Genomic DNA, 14137 nt, shown 5'->3' on the forward strand with positions numbered 1-14137 from the left:
ATATAAGAAACCTTGAAATGAACCAGACTCAAGATGGCTGGCATGGCTGGCTGGATAGAGGTGAGAGAAGGCGGTAGGGAAAAAGGCCCCATATATTGCAGGGGGAATCCAACAAAATACAAACATGAGGCCTGTATCATGTAATGAACACGTTAGTGAACTATTTACAGCATGATACACGGAGGCTGTGGGAGCAGATCAGCACATCACATCACAGCCTACTGCAGTGCCTGGACGCTCACCAACCCATAGAGCTATAGGCTGCTATACTATCCACCAATCAATGGGTCAGACTGGATCCATGTTCCAACTGTTTCCTGCAAATTGCACTTATTACATCCCCCAGTAGGTGTCAGCACCACGCCATTTAGTATCAGAATCACCTTTATTCGCCAAGTACATTTACTCATAACTGGAATTTGACTTAGTGAGAAGGTGCTGCCAGCAATAGACAATATAGAAACAGAATACAGACAAAAGTCCAGATAGACGTCATACAGAAAACACATCGTAAGTCGCTGTGGATAAGAGCATCTGCTAAATGACTAAATGTAAATGTAAAAAACATGAAACATAAACTCAGGTCCTCTGTCCTGCTCAAAGTCACAGCGGATCAAACTGAAATACATCACTGTAATGTCCAGTAGGCTACAGTCAGTGCATCATATTATCAGAAGTCTTTCAGTCAAGTATAGAAACAAATGGGCATTTTCAAACAAACCCAAACTCTACCCCTAGGCACATGCCTATCTGCTTATGTTCAAAGGGTCACTTCCTTACTGTAATTAGAAGTTCTTTTTTATTTATTTGTTTTTACCCCTTTTTCGTGGTATCCAATTGGTAGTTACGGACTCGGGAGAGACGAAGGTGAAGAGTCCTGCGTCCTCTGAAACACAACCCAGCAGCCACTCTGCTTCTTGACTCAATGCCCGCTTAACCCGGTAGCCAGCCGCACCAATGTGTGGGAGGAAACACCATACACCTGGCGACCGTGTCAGCGTGCATTGCGCCTGACCCATCACAGGAGTCGCTAGAGCCCGATGGGACAAGAACATTCCTGCAGGACAAACCCTCCCCTAACCCGGACGACGCTGGGCCAATTGTGCGCCGCCCCATGGGTCTCCCAGTCGCGGCCGACTGCGACAGAGCCTGGACTCGAACCAGGATCTCTAGTGGCACAGCTACTTAGACCACAGTAATTAGAAGTTATAATGTGTGGCTGTGCCAACCTTCATCAGAGCAGTGTTCAATACTGCTGCCTTAGTTTTTTGGCCCTCTCTCTTTTCCCACCATCCTTCACTAACTATTTTCTATATGTTGCTTTTTAATCCCCCTCTCCCCGCTCATGCTAGCCTCCACACTTCCTTATTGAATGTATCAGGGCAATTCTCCCTCTTTCACACAGTCTCTCCATCCAGAACATAGTCTCTCCATTTGTATCAAAACAACTTATTGCTTTCCTTCCTCTCTTCCCCTTTCCTCTCTGCCCTCTCATTCACAGTTGCTGCTAACACCTGGCTCACTACCTCTCTCTACACTCTTAGAAAATAAAGGTGCTATCTAAAACTTAAAACGGTTCTTCGGCTGCCCACATAGGAGAACCCTTTGAAGAACCCCTTTTGGTTCAGTCCAGTCAATTTTTTCCACACCGATCTCAACAAGCAATTTCTGTATGGACCTCACTTTGTGCACGGGGACATTAGCATGCTGAAACAGGAAAGGGCCCAAACTGTTGCCACAAAGTTGGAAGCACAGAATCGTCTAGAATATCATTGTATGCTGCAGCTTTAAGATATCCCTTCACTGGAACTATGTGGCCTAACCCGAACCATGGAAAACAGCTCCAGAGCATTATTCCTCCTCCACCAAACTTTACAGTTGGCCCTATGCATTCGGGCAGGTAGCGTTCTTCTGGCATCCGTGAGATGGTGAAGCGTGATTCATCACTCCAGATAACATGTTTCCACTGCTCCAGAGTCTAATGGCGGCGAGCTTTACACCACTCCAGCCAATGCTTGGCATTGCGCATGCTGATCTTAGGTTTGTGTGCGGCTGCTCGGCCATGGAAACTAATTTCATGAAGCCCCCGACGAACAATTCTTGAAATGACGTTGCGTCCAGAGGCAGTTTGGAACTCAGTAGTGTGTGTTTTGCAACCGAGGACAGACAATTTTTACGCGCTATGCGCTTCAGCACTCGCCGGTCCTGTTCTGTGAGCTTGTGTGGCCTACCACTTCGCGTCTGAGCCGTTGTTGCTCTTAGATGTTACCGGTTCACAATAACAGCACTTACAGTTGACCGGGGCAGAAATGTGTGCAGGTGACGAACTGACTTGTTGGAAAGGTGGTATCCTATGACGGTGCCACGTTGAAAGTCACTCAGCTTGTCAATAAGGCTATTCTACTGCCAATGTTTGTCTATGGAGAGTGCATGGCTGTGTGCTCCGTTTTCCACACCTATCAGCAACGGGTGTGGCTGAAATAGCTGAATCCACTAATTTGAAGGGGTGTCCACATACTTTTGTATATATAGTGTAGTTCTACCTGGAAACAAAAAGGGTTCTCCTATGGGGACAGCCGAAGAACCCTTTTGGTACCCTTTTTTTTAAGAGTAACTATGGCCTCTTCTCCTCTTTCTCCCTCTCTCCCTCCCTGTACCTCTCTTCCTGTTTTGCTGTCAGCTTCTCTCCCTCTCCACCAATCCAACCTCCCCTTTTCTCCTTCTCTGTCTTCCTATGCACTCAGCTTGTTTTTCTTCTTGCCTCTCTGCCTCCCTACCCTCCTCTTCCTTGTCTCTCTCTCTCTTCTCTCCATCTGTTGCTGCCTGGCTTGCTCCTGACTTGCTCTGCCTCCCTCCCTCTCTATTCCACTCTACCCTGCCTCTCTCTCTCCGTCTCTGTTGTTCCCCATCTCTTTCTCGGCTCTCTATGTTCAGTGGTGCAACATGAGGCAGTCTGTGGCTATCTGTCTGTTTGGACTCTCAGCTCTGCTCCACGGTGAGTGACTTTCATGTTCTCTCTCTCTCTCTCTCTGTATATGTGTGTGAGTGTTGTGTATGTGTTTCTACGTGTACGTACAATATGTGCAAGTCCATTGATATTTGAGAACTCAACTGCACAGTTCCAGCTGCATAGCAGAGAGAGAAGAGAGGAGAGGGAAAGGAACAGAGAGGGAGGAGAGAAGAGGAGCAGGAATAAAGAGAGACAAGGGAGAGGAATGATCACAGAGCTTACAGGTTAGGATGCTGTTCATCACAGTTGTAGAATCCAACCCTCCTGTCTGTTTTAATCCGTTGTTGGTTGATCTGTTCCTCTCTGCACCAGCAGCAGTGTCTTAGATGGCTAACATCTTGTGACTGTATATTGATATGGTACCACCTGGAATGCTCTTTCTGTGGGGTGATATTCACCAGAGTAGTACATTGCAATACAACACAACAAATGAATCTCCACAAAGGCTGTTTACAAGCATTGTGGTACATAATAGCATATTACATACAAACGCAACATGCTGTTATAAAGACTGTACTCTACTGTATGTGGGTCTACATTACATTCACTAGTTTTATATCTTTTTTAATTCCTTTCTTTTACTTTTAGATTTGTGTGTATTGTTGTGAATTGTTAGATACTACTGCACTACATGCTACACCTGCAATAACATCTGCTAAATATGTGTATGTGACAAATAACATTTGATTTTCAGTTAGACATTGCTACCGAATTTCATCAACTGCACAGATACATTAAGTCTGATACAGTTGTGAAACAGGAATGAGTGAAGTCAGTCCACGATGGAGCTGCTAGAAGTGAGGTTCCTGGTCTTCCTTCCTTCCTTCCTTCCTTCCTTCCTTCCTTCCTTCCTTCCTTCCTTCCTTCCTTCCTTCCTTCCTTCCGTTCGTTCGTCCGTCCGGAGGGTTTTAGTGTTTAATGCGTCACTATTTCCAGTGTGGAATAGATCAGATGTTTTAACGGCCACAGAAAGACTAGTCAATCCCTTTAAAGGTAGAGTCAGCGGAATGACGTTGCACAAGCAGCACCGCAGATATTACGATGAGCAAGATGCAAGACTTTGCTCTCACACAGTCACACACAGTATCTGCTTTTGTGCACAGGTTTGCTTCACGCTATTACAACGTGGTAGCCACTGGACCAAAAGAGGGGTTTAGCCTCACTCTCCAACATTCTTAGTTGTTGCGGAAATTGACCCACTATGCTGTTTACTTTGTTCAGCTACGTCATATTGCTGACTCTACCTTGAACAATTAATAGGCCTGTCTGGATACTATCTCCCTCTCTTCAGTCTCTCTCCTCTTTCTCCCTCTCTTCACTCTCTCCTCTTTCACCCTCTTTTCACGTCCTGCCCCCTGCCTCTTCCAGTCATCTCTGTACTCGATCTCTTCTTTTTTTGGTGTATTTCTTCTCATCATGTTTTTATTATTCTCACTCTATTCTGTATTCATATTTTCTTCTCCTACAGCTCATCTCTTCCCCCTGTTTTAGATATTCTTCCTCTCTTTCGGTGCAATCATATCACTTTCGTTCTACTCCATTCTCTATATATTTCTCTCTCTCATTTTTCCAGGGGTGCAACTTTCACTGGGGACGGAGGGGTAATGACACCCCTACATTCTGAAAATGCATTTTTGTCCCCCCAGTTTTATCATTGCACTGTGATACGAAAAACAGCATCTGTGTGCTTTAGGACTATGCGGACACCTTAGAGCAGTTGGGTAGGATGTTTGGAGGTTTAAGCCAGCTGGATTTAGGACCACGCGGACACCACAGAGCAGGCGGACAGGCTGTGTGAAGGCCAAGCTTCTGAAAGGCTGGCTGGACCAGCACGGGAAAGTTGAACAGAGGCAGATGCTGTCACGCCACATGTGTTGCGCTCTTTCTCCGAGTTGTAAAAGCAAGCAGAGCAGAAACTAGCTACTCTTTACTCTTGACTGATGTACAGTTGAAGTCGGAAGTTTACATACACGTTAGCCAAATACATTTAAACTCAGTTTTACACAATTCCTGACATTTAATCCTAGTAAATAATTCCCTGTCTTAGGTCAGTTAGGATCACCACTTTATTTTGAGAATGTGAAATGTCAGAATGATAGTAGAGAGAATGAGTTATTTCAGCTTTTATTTCTTTCATCACGTTCCCAGTGGGTCAGAAGTTTACATACACTCAATTAGTATTTGGTAGCATTGCCTTGAAATTGTTTAACTTGGGTCAAACGTTTCAGGTAGCCTTCCACAAGCTTCCCACAATAAGTTGGGTGAATTTTGGCCCATTCCCCCTGACAGAGCTGGTGTAACTGAGTCAGGTTTGTAGGCCTCCTTGCTCGCACACGCTTTTTCAGTTCTGCCCACACATTTTCTATAGGATTGAGGTCAGGGCTTTGTGATGGCCACTCCAATACCTTGACTTTGTTGTCCTGAGGCCATTTTGCCACAACATTGGAAGTATGCTTGGGGTCATTGTCCATTTGGAAGACCCATTTGCGACCAAGCTTTATCTTCCTGACTGAGGTCTTGAGATGTTGCTTCAATATATCCACATCATTTTCTTCCCTCATGATGCCATCTATTTTGTGAAGTGCACCAGTTCCTCCTGCAGCAAAGCACCCCCACAACATGATGCTGCCAGCCCCGTGCTTCACAATTTAGATGGTGTTCTTCAGCTTGCAATCGTCCACCTTTTTCCTCCAAATATAACGATGGTCATTATGGCCAAAAAATTATATTTTTGTTTCATCAGACCAGAGGACATTTCTCCAAAAAGTACGATCTTTGTCCCCATATGCAGTTGCAAACCGTAGTCTGGCTTTTTTATGGCGGTTTTGGAGCAGCGGCTTCTTCCTTGCTGAGCGGCCTTTCAGGTTATGTTGATTTAGGACTCGTTTTACTGTGGATATAGATACTTTTGTACCGGTTTCCTCCAGCATCTTCACAAGGTCCTTTGCTGTTGTTCTGGGATTGATTTGCACTTTTCGCACCAAAGTACTTTCATCTCTAGGAGACAGAACGCGTCTTCTTCCTGAGCGGTATGACGGCTGCGTGGTCCCATGGCGTTTATACTTGCGTACTATTGTTTGTACAGATGAACGTGGCGTTTGGAAATTGCTCCCAAGGATAAATCAGACTTCTGGAGGTCTACAAAAAGTTTTTCTGAGGTCTTGGCTGATTTAATTTGATTTTCCCATGATGTCAAGCAAAGAGACACTGAGTTTGAAGGTAGGCCTCCAATTGACTCAAATTATGTCAATTAGCCTATCAGAAGCTTCTAAAGCCATGACATAATTTGCTGGAATTTTCCAAGCTGTTTAAAGGCACAGTCAACTTAGTTTATGTAAACCTCTGATCCACTGGAATTGTGATACAGTAAATTATAAGTTAAATAATCTGTCTGTAAATAATTTTGGAAAAATTACTATTGTCATGCACAAAGTAGATGTCCTAACCGACTTGGCATAACTATAGTTTGTTAACAAGAAATTTGTGGAGTGGTTGAAAAACAAGTTTTAATGACTCCAACCTAAGTGTATGTAAACTTCCGACTTATATATATATATATATATACACTACATGACCAAAAGTATGTGGACACCTGCTCATTGAACATCTCATTCCAAAGTCCCCCCCCACCAAAGTTGCACCCCTGCATTTTTACCTTTGTCTGCAGGAATGTAGCTGTCTCTTTGTAACTGTCCATTTTGTCTCCTGTCTTCCTATTTTTTCCCTCTCGTTATTACCCTCTCTCTCTCCTGCTCTCCTCCCTCATCCCTTTCCCTCCTTTCTACTCCCTATCCCCCTCCCCCTCCCTCCCCCTCTCTCAGTGTCTGAGCAGGGTCCCCACCAGCGTAATCTATTGAGGGAGCTACTGAGGGAATATAACCGTATGGAGACCTGTTGCCAACGACTCTCTACCACTCACTGTCCGATTCTCCTACACTCTCTTACAAGTCATGAATGTGGTACGCTACCATGTTCTCTTACACACACACACACACACTAGTTTAACTGTCTACATCTTATTCCAGGATGAGAAAAAACAGATCCTCACCACTAATGCCTGGCTTCAGATGGTGAGGATGACCCTGCATGTCTGTGTGGGTCCATGTTTATGTGTGTGTCCATGCACGGTTGTGTGTGCGCGCGCATTTGTGTTTCTCCTTGCAACCTTAACAATTGATTAACTGATTAACTGGATTTGTATAGCAATGGTTTGACCACTACCTTCAGTGGAACCAGTCAGAGTACCCAGGAGTGAAAACCCTTCGCTTCACTACTGACCAGGTCTGGATACCTGATATACTACTGTACAACAGGTGTGTAGGACGGACACACACACACCTCTGTTTTGTCTTTCTCAGTGCCCATGATAAGTTTGATGCCACCTTTAAGAGCTATGTGCTGGTCAACTCCAGTGGATTCTGTGAGTACCTACCTCCAGGTAAGTCTACAGATCAACCTTTCTCTCTTTTTATTCTTCCCTGACCTTCTCCTCTCTCTCTCATGCACTTCTCTCTCAATGTCTGTTTCATCTTCTCCATTCTCTCACTCCCTCTCTCCTACTCTCTCAGTCCCAGGTATTTTCAGCAGTGCGTGTAATGTTGACGTGCGTTGGTTTCCCTTTGACATCCAACGGTGTGAGCTGAAGTTTGGCTCGTGGACGTTTGACGGCTGGCTGCTGGACCTCCAGATGCAGAAGGCTGACCTGTCAGGATACATGTCCAATGGAGAGTGGGACCTGCTGGGTGAGAGAGCTCTGTCTGCCCCCGACCCAGGTTGTCCCTCCTCCTTTACCCCCCCTCTTCTTTTCCATCCCTCTTGTATCTCTCTCCTTCATATTACTTTCTAATCTCTCACTCCCTCTTTCCTCCCCCCTCTTGTAGGTGTACCAGGTGATCGTCATGAGATATTTTATGAGTGCTGTACAGAGCCCTACTCTGATGTGACCTTTGTTGTGACCCTACGACGGAGAACTCTGTTCTACGCTCTCAACCTCCTCGTCCCCTGTGTTCTCATCTCCTCCTTGACACTGCTGTTGTTCATACTGCCAGCCCGATCAGGGGAGAAGATCGGTCTGGGTGAGGAGAGGGGGAGGAGGATAAGAGGGGGAAAGCGGGATAGGGGGAGATGGAGGACAGGGGGAGGGAGGGTAAAAGGGAGGGTAAAAGAGAGCAGGGATGGAGACAGGAGAGATGTGGCGGTGAAAAGGGGAGGGCTGAGGCGCTCTCTCCCTCTCTTTCTCTCTCCTTTCCTCTCTTTTCTCCATACCTGACCTCTCTCTTTTACTGTTTCTGTGTCAGTAATTCTGCAGTGTTCCAAGAAAAACCCTATTAAATGTTTACGATCAGAAAGACAGAGAGCAGAGGGGAGCGACAGAGATGGAGGGAGAGAAGGGGGGTGGGGAGGTAAGGGACAGTGATAGAGGGAGAGAAGGGGGGCGGGGAGATAAGGGACAGTGATAGAGGGAGAGAAGAGAGGTGGAGAGGTAAGGGACAGTGATAGAGGGAGAGAAGGGGGTGGGGAGATAAGGGACAGTGATAGAGGGAGAGAAGGGGGCGGGGAGGTAAGGGACAGTGATAGAGGGGTGGAAAGGTAAGGGACAGTGATAGAGGGAGAGAAGGGGGCGGGGAGGTGAGGGACAGTGATAGAGGGGTGGAAAGGTAAGGGACAGTGATAGAGGGAGAGAAGAGGGACAGTGATAGAGGGAGAGAAGAGGGGTGGAGAGGTAAGAGACAGTGATAGAGGGAGAGAAGAGGGGTGGAGAGATAAGGGACAGTGATAGAGGGAGAGAAGAGAGGTGGAGAGGTAAGGGACAGTGATAGAGGGAGAGAAGAGGGGTGGAGAGGTAAGAGACAGTGATAGAGGGAGAGAAGGGGGCGGGGAGGTAAGGGACAGTGATAGAGGAAGAGAAGGGGGGCAGGGAGGTGAGGGACAGTGATAGAGGGGCGGGGAGGTAAGGGACAGTGATAGAGGGAGAGAAGGGGGCGGGGAGGTGAGGGACAGTGATAGAGGGGTGGAAAGGTAAGGGACAGTGATAGAGGGAGAGAAGAGGGACAGTGATAGAGGGAGAGAAGAGGGGTGGAGAGGTAAGGGACAGTGATAGAGGGAGAGAAGAGGGGTGGAGAGGTAAGAGACAGTGATAAAGGGAGAGAAGAGGGGTGGAGAGGTAAGGGACAGTGATAGAGGGAGAGAAGGGGGCGGGTTGGTATGGGACAGTGATAGAGGGAGAGAAGAGGGGTGGAGAGGTAAGGGACAGTGATAGAGGGAGAGAAGAGGGGTGGAGAGGTAAGGGACAGTGATAGAGCGAGAGAAGGGGGCGGGGAGGTGGGGGACAGTGATAGAGGGAGAGAAGAGGGGTGGAGAGGTAAGGGACAGTGATAGAGGGAGAGAAGGGGGCGGGGAGGTGGGGGACAGTGATAGAGGGAGAGAAGGGGGGCGGGGAGGTGAGGGACAGTGATAGAGGGGTGTAAAGGTAAGGGACAGTGATAGAGGGAGAGAAGAGGGGCGGGGAGGTAAGAGACAGTGATAGAGGGAGAGAAGAGGGGCGGGGAGGTAAGGGACAGTGATAGAGGGAGAGAAGAGGGGCGGAGAGGTAAGGGACAGTGATAGAGGGAGAGAAGAGGGGCGGAGAGGTAAGGGACAGTGATAGAGGGAGAGAAGAGGGGCGGGGAGGTAAGGGACAGTGATAGAGGGAGAGAAGAGGGGCGGGGAGGTAAGGGACAGTGATAGAGGGAGAGAAGAGGGGCGGGGAGGTAAGGGACAGTGATAGAGGGAGAGAAGAGGGGCGGGGAGGTAAGGGACAGTGATAGAGGGAGAGAAGGGGGGCGGGGAGGTAAGGGACAGTGATAGAGGGAGAGAAGAGGGGCGGGGAGGTAAGGGACAGTGATAGAGGGAGAGAAGAGGGGCGGGGAGGTAAGGGACAGTGATAGAGGGAGAGAAGAGGGGCGGGGAGGTAAGGGACAGTGATAGAGGGAGAGAAGAGGGGCGGGGAGGTAAGGGACAGTGATAGAGGGAGAGAAGGGGGCGGGGAGGTAAGGGACAGTGATAGAGGGAGAGAAGGGGGCGGGGAGGTGGGGGACAGTGATAGAGGGAAAGAAGGGGGGCGGGGAGGTGGGGGACAGTGATAGAGGGAAAGAAGGGGGGCGGGGAGGTGGGGGACAGTGATAGAGGGAGAGAAGGGGGCGGGGAGGTGGGGGACAGTGATAGAGGGAGAGAAGGGGGCGGGGAGGTGGGGGACAGTGATAGAGGGAGAGAAGGGGGGCGGGGAGGTGAGGGACAGTGATAGAGGGGTGGAAAGGTAAGGGACAGTGATAGAGGGAGAGAAGAGGGGCGGGGAGGTAAGGGACAGTGATAGAGGGGTGGAAAGGTAAGGGACAGTGATAGAGGGAGAGAAGGGGGCGGGGAGGTGAGGGACAGTGATAGAGGGGTGGAAAGGTAAGGGACAGTGATAGAGGGAGAGAAGAGGGACAGTGATAGAGGGAGAGAAGAGGGGTGGAGAGGTAAGAGACAGTGATAGAGGGAGAGAAGAGGGGTGGAGAGATAAGGGACAGTGATAGAGGGAGAGAAGAGAGGTGGAGAGGTAAGGGACAGTGATAGAGGGAGAGAAGAGGGGTGGAGAGGTAAGAGACAGTGATAGAGGGAGAGAAGGGGGCGGGGAGGTAAGGGACAGTGATAGAGGAAGAGAAGGGGGGCGGGGAGGTGAGGGACAGTGATAGAGGGGCGGGGAGGTAAGGGACAGTGATAGAGGGAGAGAAGGGGGCGGGGAGGTGAGGGACAGTGATAGAGGGGTGGAAAGGTAAGGGACAGTGATAGAGGGAGAGAAGAGGGACAGTGATAGAGGGAGAGAAGAGGGGTGGAGAGGTAAGAGACAGTGATAGAGGGAGAGAAGAGGGGTGGAGAGGTAAGAGACAGTGATAAAGGGAGAGAAGAGGGGTGGAGAGGTAAGGGACAGTGATAGAGGGAGAGAAGGGGGCGGGGAGGTATGGGACAGTGATAGAGGGAGAGAAGAGGGGTGGAGAGGTAAGGGACAGTGATAGAGGGAGAGAAGAGGGGTGGAGAGGTAAGGGACAGTGATAGAGCGAGAGAAGGGGGCGGGGAGGTGGGGGACAGTGATAGAGGGAGAGAAGAGGGGTGGAGAGGTAAGGGACAGTGATAGAGGGAGAGAAGGGGGCGGGGAGGTGGGGGACAGTGATAGAGGGAGAGAAGGGGGGCGGGGAGGTGAGGGACAGTGATAGAGGGGTGTAAAGGTAAGGGACAGTGATAGAGGGAGAGAAGAGGGGCGGGGAGGTAAGAGACAGTGATAGAGGGAGAGAAGAGGGGCGGGGAGGTAAGGGACAGTGATAGAGGGAGAGAAGAGGGGCGGAGAGGTAAGGGACAGTGATAGAGGGAGAGAAGAGGGGCGGAGAGGTAAGGGACAGTGATAGAGGGAGAGAAGAGGGGCGGGGAGGTAAGGGACAGTGATAGAGGGAGAGAAGAGGGGCGGGGAGGTAAGGGACAGTGATAGAGGGAGAGAAGAGGGGCGGGGAGGTAAGGGACAGGGATAGAGGGAGGGAAGGGGGGCGGGGAGGTAAGGGACAGTGATAGAGGGAGAGAAGAGGGGCGGGGAGGTAAGGGACAGTGATAGAGGGAGAGAAGAGGGGCGGGGAGGTAAGGGACAGTGATAGAGGGAGAGAAGAGGGGCGGGGAGGTAAGGGACAGTGATAGAGGGAGAGAAGAGGGGCGGGGAGGTAAGGGACAGTGATAGAGGGAGAGAAGAGGGGCGGGGAGGTAAGGGACAGTGATAGAGGGAGAGAAGAGGGGCGGGGAGGTAAGGGACAGTGATAGAGGGAGAGAAGGGGGCGGGGAGGTAAGGGACAGTGATAGAGGGAGAGAAGGGGGCGGGGAGGTGGGGGACAGTGATAGAGGGAAAGAAGGGGGGCGGGGAGGTGGGGGACAGTGATAGAGGGAGAGAAGGGGGCGGGGAGGTGGGGGACAGTGATAGAGGGAGAGAAGGGGGCGGGGAGGTGGGGGACAGTGATAGAGGGAGAGAAGGGGGGCGGGGAGGTGAGGGACAGTGATAGAGGGGTGGAAAGGTAAGGGACAGTGATAGAGGGAGAGAAGAGGGGCGGGGAGGTAAGGGACAGTGATAGAGGGAGAGAAGAGGGGCGGGGAGGTAAGGGACAGTGATAGAGGGAGAGCAGAGGGGCGGGGAGGTAAGGGGGGGTGATAGAGGGAGAGAAGAGGGGTGGAGAGGTAAGGGACAGTGATAGAGGGAGAGAAGGGGGGCGGGGAGGTAAGGGACAGTGACAGAGGGAGAGAAGAGGGGCGGGGAGGTAAGGGACAGTGATAGAGGGAGAGAAGAGGGGTGGGGAGGTGAGGGGACAGTGATAGAGGGAGAGAAGGGGGGCGGGGAGGTAAGGGACAGGGAGAGAAGAGGGGCGGGGAGGTAAGGGACAGTGATAGAGGGAGAGAAGAGGGGTGGGGAGGTGAGGGGACAGTGATAGAGGGAGAGAAGGGGGGCGGGGAGGTAACGGACAGGGAGAGAAGAGGGGCGGGGAGGTGAGGGACAGTGATAGAGGGAGAGAAGAGGGGTGGGGAGCAGAGCAGAGGGACAGAGATGGAGGGAGAGAGAAGGAGAGTGTGGAGGAAAAGGACAGAGATGGATGGTGGGTTCCCTGGTTTCTGAGGATGAAACGTCCAGGAGAGTGGGGTGAGCTCACACCCCACCACAGCCCCTCCAACCCCCAGACCAAGACCTGCTTCTCCCCCCCCCACCACCACCCCAGCCCCCTCCACCCTCCCCCAGAGCCTCACCTCTCTGCATGCCAGTCTAAGCCAGCCCCTACCACACCCACCGTCCAACCCAACCCTCCAGTCCTATCCCAACCATAACCCAAACCTCCACCCTAACCCCAATCTCCCCTCCACCCCCCACCCTCAGCTCAATGGACACCGGCCCTACATTGGCTTCCAGAGTCCTCTTGAACCAGACCCTGCTGTCACCTGGAGAGGAGGAGGAGGAAGGGGTTCTGACAACCCAATCCTCCACCACCACCCACCCTCCTCCACAATGTCCGGCAGCCCCCCTCCACAACCCCCCACATCTCTGGACCCTGACCCCTCAGGCTCCAGCTGTGTGGAGGATGGGGCTGGAGCAGTCGGAGCAGGTACATGCCATGCCCAGGCCGGGGTGTTCCAGGCTGGGGTAGTGGAGGCCCAGGTTCAGGCCCTGCTGGAGGAGGTGCAGTTCCTGGCCAATCATTTCCGTGAGCAGGACCGCAGGGTGAGCGTGGCGGAGAAGTGGCAGTTTGCAGCGGCGGTCATCGACCGGCTGTGTCTGGTGGGGTTCAGTGTGTTCAACATCATCTGTACCATCACCATCCTCATGGCCGCACCCAACTTTGCAGAGGCCGCCTCCAAGGACTTCTTCTGAGAAGGAGAGGGGGAAGAGGAAAGAGGGGGAAGAGGAAAGAGGGGGAAGAGGAGAGAGGGGAGAGAGGAGAGAGGGGAGAGAGGGGGAAGAGGAGAGAGGGGGAAGTGGAGAGAGGGGGAAGAGGAGAGAGGGGGAAGAGGAGAGAGGGGGAAGAGGAGAGAGGGGAGAGAGGGGGAAGTGGAGAGAGGGGAGAGAGGGGGAAGTGGAGAGAGGGGAGAGAGGGGGAAGAGGAGAGAGGGGAGAGAGGGGGAAGAGGAGAGAGGGGAGAGAGGGGGAAGAGGAGAGAGGGGGAAGAGGAGAGAGGGGGAAGAGGAGAGAGGGGGAAGTGGAGAGAGGGGGAAGAGGAGAGAGGGGGAAGTGGAGAGAGGGGAGAGAGGAGAGAGGGGAGAGAGGAGAGAGGGGGAAGAGGAGAGAGGGGGATGAGGTGAGAGGGGGAAGAGGAGGGAGGGGGAAGAGGAGGGAGGGGGAAGAGGAGAGAGGGGGAAGAGGAGAGAGGGGGAAGAGGAGAGAGGGGGAAGAGGAGAGAGGGGGAAGAGGAGAGAGGGGGAAGAGGAGAGAGGGGGAAGAGGAGGGAGGGGGAAGAGGAGAGAGGGGGAAGAGGAGTGAGGGGGAAGAGGAGAGAGGGGGAAGAGGAGAGAGGGGAGAGAGAAGGGGAAGAGGAGGGAGGAGAGGACCGTTGCTATCTTAATGGACCATGGCTGTACAGACTTACCATGTGG

At 51.4% G+C, this 14137-nt stretch overlaps 1 pseudogene; it reads left to right on the top strand.

Annotated features, from left to right (window-relative positions):
• The first annotated feature begins 2943 nt into the window (after positions 1–2943).
• LOC120047279 lies at positions 2944–13418 on the top strand (annotated as a pseudogene).
• Positions 13419–14137: the final 719 nt, after the last annotated feature.

This window comes from Salvelinus namaycush, chromosome 5 (genome assembly GCF_016432855.1).
Source record: "Salvelinus namaycush isolate Seneca chromosome 5, SaNama_1.0, whole genome shotgun sequence".
NCBI lineage: Eukaryota > Metazoa > Chordata > Actinopteri > Salmoniformes > Salmonidae > Salvelinus > Salvelinus namaycush.